Source organism: Molossus molossus, unplaced genomic scaffold (assembly GCF_014108415.1).
Source record: "Molossus molossus isolate mMolMol1 unplaced genomic scaffold, mMolMol1.p scaffold_m16_p_9, whole genome shotgun sequence".
Lineage (NCBI taxonomy): Eukaryota > Metazoa > Chordata > Mammalia > Chiroptera > Molossidae > Molossus > Molossus molossus.
In genome coordinates, this window is record NW_023425403.1 from 71,921,152 (window position 1) to 71,927,151 (window position 6,000).

Consider the following 6,000-nt stretch of genomic DNA (forward strand, 5'->3'; position numbering starts at 1 on the left):
CCACTGTCCATGTTGACCTTAACCATTTGTCTTAGGGAGGTTTTGTCAGTTTTCTCCCCTGTAAAGTTACCTTTTTTGTCCTTTCCATATAGTGTAATCTTTGGAAAAAAAGTCGTTACGCATAGGCCACAATTCATTTGTGGGGCTGGGGGGTTAAGGTTTATCTCCTTAAGGTGGAATGTCTACATAAATTCTGTGACATTTTTCTGCATGGGAGATTTGTCTATTCCCTCATTTTATTATTTGCTCAATTATTTCATCACTAGTAGTATAGTCCATGTATATTTACTTTATACTTTGGGTTGTCATCCAATACTACTTCATTTTTTTTTTTTTTTTTTGGCTCAAATTTCTCCAGTTTAGGCAACTGGGAGCTCTTCTATTAGAGTTGTGAGTCCCTCCGACAGCGACAGATCTGCATCATTGTATGTGTGTGTGTGTGTGTGTGGGTGTGTGTGGGTGTGAGTGTGTGTATAGCACTTTCTTACTTTCTGGTGCAATGAGGTGCTTCAGGCTCACCGTGTTTTCTGACCCAGACCTAAAATCAGCTCTGTATCCAAGGAGTCTTGGTTCCCATTATTGAAAAATGGTGTTGGGAAGACCCATCTATGGTCTAGCTACTGTTGGGGTACCTGTAGGTCCTCTCAGCTGAAAGAGCAAGATAGTATATGTGTGTATACAAACGAGTGTATATACACATATTTATTAGTACTTTTATATGTAATAAAATTCTGTATGTATGTGAAGCTAAACATGAACTCATGCATGTCCAACTCTACACCATTAGCGCGTGGATTATTATGGATGCTCCCTTTACTTATCTCCCATTCCAACAGCGATGAAGCTACTCCCACTACCTGTCATTCATTTACTTATCTTTTCATTCCAGTATACTTGTATAGTAGTTTTGAAATTGTTAACCTGTACCCCCATGACACAAGTTTATCAATAGTCAGAATTATTTTGACCATTTTAACAGGTGTGTAATGGTATCTAGTTGTTTTAATTTGCATTTTCCTCATGACATGTGATATGGAGTATCTCTTTTTAAGTTTATTTGCCATTTGTATATCTTTGGTTAGGTGCCTTCTTTGGATCATTTTTAAATAGGGTAGATTTTTTTTATTGTTGAGTTATAAGAATTTTTTGTATATTTTAGATAAAATTTCTTTATCAGGCTTGTGTTTTGCAAATATTTTTTCCCAATTTGTGGCTTGTCATGACAAGCCTTCCCTTGACATTGTCTTTTGCAGAGGAGAAATTTTTAATTTTAATGAAGTCCAGCTTATTCATTATTTATTTCATGGATTATTGTTTGACGATGCATCTAATAAGTCATCACAATACTCAAGATTGTCCAGGTGTTTTCCTATTTAATCTTCTAGTAGTTTTAAAGTTTCACATTTTATATTTAGGTTTATGATCTATTTTGAGCTAATTTTTGTGAAGAGCATAAACTCTGTCTAGATTCATATTTTGCATGTGGATGTTGAATTGTTAAACTCTACCCTTCTAGCTTGCAAGGTTTCTTACAAAATGTTCACTATAATTGTTATTTTTGTTCCTCTGTAGGTATTTTCACCTCTGACTTCTTCAAGACTTTTTTTTTCCTTTTTGTCTTTGTTTTTCTGAAGTTTGAATATAAAATAACTAGATTTATCTTGTTGTTTTTTGAGGTGGGGTATTTAGGTATTTTTTCTTGCCTGATGTTCCCTGAGCTTCCTGTTATCTGTGGTTCTGTATGTTTTATTAGTTTTAGCAAGTTCTCAGGTATGATTAAATTATTTCTTTTGCTCTTGGTTCTCTTTCTTCTCCTTTTGACATTCCAATTACTCACCTGACATGTTTCATGTTTTTTGAATCTGTCCCACCATTCATTCTTGTATGTTCTTTTTTTTTTTTTTCCCTTTCAGTTTTCACTATTTCTTTCTTTGCAGTTCAGATTTGAAAGTTTTTCTTCTCATTTTGAACTTACTGATTTTTTTTCCTTAGCAGTAATGTCCACAACTGTTTCTCTAGTAATACGCCCCCCGCCCCCCCTTCAGACTTCAGCTCCTTACCTGGCTGCAGCTTTCCCAGTCGATTTCCTCAGCTGGGTGATGGGTTTTATTTTTATTTTTGTCCTTATATGAGACAGCCAAGAAAAAAGGGCTTTGGTGGAAGAAATGCATTCCCCCAGTTAGGACAAGGTTTGTCCAAAATTGTTTCCACTAGAGAGTACATCTTTTTATAGAGAAACCTCCGAGTCCATTTCATCTTTTTTTTTTTTTTAATTTTTTTCTCTTTATTGATTTTACAGAGAGAAGAAGGGAGAGGGAGAGAGAGATAGAAACATTGATGAGAGAGAATATCAACTGGCCGCCTCCTGCATACCCCCCACTGCGGATCGGGCCCACAGCCTGGGCATGTGCTCTGACCGGGAATCGAACCAGCGATTGGAGCATGGGTTGACACTCAGCCACTGAGCCACACCAGCTGGGTGAGTCCATTTCATCTTGATTACTTTTCCTCTTCCCTTGCCAGAGAAATGAGGGCATCTGGTTTTCTCCATTAAAACCTAATGGTATTCCAGGAGACTCCATGAAAGTTTGAGGGCCCCACTCCCACTGCAGCCCCCAGTGGGTTTCTCAGTCTTATGCTAGTCTAGCCTCAGCCTCTAGCCTCATCCCAACGATGTTTTCTACATTTATAGCCGTTGATGTTTCCAGAGGATTTTGCTCCACCTAAACAGATCTTAGCTGTGTTCCTATGGATGCGCCTGTATGTCCAAGTTTCAGAACAGACATTTGCCTTGTGGTCTCAGTTTTGATGGGCCTAAAATAAGTCATTTTTGTTTCAGTTTGTCCAGCCTTTTTTTTTTTTTTTTTTTTAAGTATGGGAGTAACACATTCTAAACTCTTCACATGTTGGAGCTGAAACTAGTAATCCAGTTTATTTAGTTTTTATTTGCCCCTGCTTAATTCAACAGTTTCCTGAGGTTGAGCTCTCTAATATGGTCATTTAGAGTTGGGTTCAGCTGTAGGCTTTGTATTTCCATATATCTATTTGTTCAGTGCTTTTATTTTCTTTATAGTCTCTCTCTCAAAATTCCATATCTATTTCCAAAGCATGTACTGTCTAAAGCTTAGTATCCAGCATCCTTTTATTCTGACTGGGATTTGCTGAGAAATAAACATTTATTCCCTAAATTCCTGTTTCTGTTGAAACTTTTTGTTTTCTTCTGCTTCGTGTCTCACAGCCTATAAATCTAATCGTACCAGTAGCTTAGGTAAATGTCTAATTTGGTCAAGTCATCATTTATTTAAGCTAAACTCAATTAGTTCAATAAGTTTTAAATCATATATGTTTGTGTGTTGTACATTCGTTGTACAGCTAATGGCTTTTAAGCGATATAATAATGCATATTCAAATTACAGTTTCTAATTAAACAGAATTTCATCTCTATATCTACAAAACATAAACACAAACATACTGAGAAATTGTATAAATTGTATTTGTTGCTTTTAATCTCTTAAAGATCAAGATTACTCTTCATGCCAATTTTCTACCTGTAATTTAATAAATATTTTGTAGTTAGATAATATCTAAAAGCATTATTACATATTTAATTTTTATGTAAAAAAACTTTAGATGAATTTTGCTGACCCTCATCCATGAACATGAGCACAATTGCTAATAATTGGCTGCTTCTTCGTAGTCTATATTCTTCAAATAGCTTTCAACATTTTTTTTTTTTCAGGGTTGATGACTTCTATGTCAGTGAGGGATGCTTCCCTACCCTCTCTCCTCACTAAATGTGGTTGTATACCATGTGGGAGTAAGTTACAATTTTGAGTTCATAGTTTATAGAAAGCACCCTGTGTAGTTGGCTGAGTTAACTAGCATAGTTATTCCAATTATTTCTTAGTTTGGATATCTCAAGCAGCTGCCCATTTGACTCACCTTGATCTCGGATGATGCTCAACAAACCTATCTAGAATGCAAATTAGTGCACTAGTCAAAATTAAAGTTCTTCATGAGAAAAATTAGAACATATTTTTTTCTTTCAAACATTAAGCATAATTGACATTTTATTTTATACTATTTTAGTGGTTCAGATGTACATATTTGCTGGGTTTTACTGGGGATGTGCACGGGCTTTATAAGTGTATGACCTTCTCTTGTACAGTGTTGGCAAGAATTTTCCACCCCAGATTTTAAAGTAAGTTAAAATTTTTCTGCCCTTACATCACTATTCATATTTCAGATAAAATAAATTTAAACTGCTATTTTTATTTTATTAATTTAATTATAAATGTTATTACATGCCAGTAAATGACTGAGGACTAGCAGATATCAACATGGTTTCTAAAAAGCACATATTCTACTAACTTTAAAGTTTATTTGATAAAGCCAAAGCACAAAACCTACTTTCACTTTCATGGAAGAGCTTATTATTTTTCTATGTATATAGGCATTATTAAAACTAAGCAACAGATGGGCAGCCTATGGAAACATTTTGAGCTGTGGAACCTCGTAAGTCACCCTAGTGCTAGGTTATTAGTAGCTAAAGCATGTTAAGAAAGTTAAATCCAACTTGCAGCTAAATACCAAATGGCTTTTATTTATAGATTTACCTGCCTGTTCTGCTACAGCTAACAGGAAGAGTAGGACTCCTGTCTTTGGTGGGTATGCATAATCAATTTACATTTTATTTTTAAAGAATTTGTGGTTGCAAAATTTAGAATTTAGCCCTGGCCAGTGTGGCTCCTTTGGTTGAGTGCTATCCCAGGGGCAAAAAGTTGACCCTTTCAATTCCCATTTTGGGCTCAATGCCCGGTAGGGGCGTGAAGGAGGCAGCTGAGCAAGATGTCTCACTCTCATGTCAGTGTTTCTCTCCCTCTCTCCCTCTCCATTTCTTTTTCTTTCTAAAAAACAATAAAAATGTATTTTAAAAAAGAATTTAAATACACATGATCAATGTTTTGGAAAAGAAAGTCAAGTACTGTTTTATGACAAAAAAATTGAAAAAAAGAAGCTTGAAAGACTGTGTCAAAATACCTTTCTTTTTACAGAAGAAAAGACAGCAATAGAGAGGTGATAATGGTTGACCTATATTTCCTCAGTAAGCATTCTGATAGCCATAGGGGCTGAATCCTTATGTATTTTCCCCACTATATCTCATCACCTCCTCATCAAAGAAAAGTTTAAAGTCAAACCTACCTTATAATCAGAATAAATTAAAAACTATCAACTACCTACTATTTATATTTGTAATTTCCCAATGCAAATATAGATGACTATTTTGGAGATCATTTTGTTTTTTTTTGCAAGTCTTTTCTACACTAACAAAATATACTAACTCTTTTCGATAGTTCTTATGTTTGATATTAAGCATTTTTCTAATTAATGAATATATATATAATGAAAATTACATATGCACAATGGTGCAAAGTGACATGAGGTTGAATAAACTTTTAAAATCTTTCAAGGTAAGAGAAACAAAAGGTGATTGTCTACTATCCTTAGAATTAACTCAGGCAATCTGACCTTCTGAGACTTTGTCCAACCAAGATGGACAATAATTAAAGGAGGGAAAGCTAGAACTTGAAATGATGAACAATGTTGAATGCCACTTCAGTTATTCTATCCTCTGACTGCACTAACTTTACTCTTCTGTAGTAACAATTTGTCAGTGATACCATGGGACCATCAATCAAAATCAGTAGAGGATCACGTTCTTTTAAGAAAAGCAGAGAGATAGAATCTGGTTCTGTGGACTGCCACAATATCGTTGTTTTACTTGATCTTTGGGTTATTTTGTCTTCATAGGATAAACACTCAATCCAACTGTTAATCATTCCTCCAGTCAATCATTGGAAACTTCCAAAAATACTATATAGAGAAAAGGGAGATATGTTCTCTTATCACTTTATACTCCCTGTTTTGGGCACAAATACTGACACTTAGCATGTACTCCATCAATATTAGACAGCTGCCTTAAAACCTGGTATAGAAATC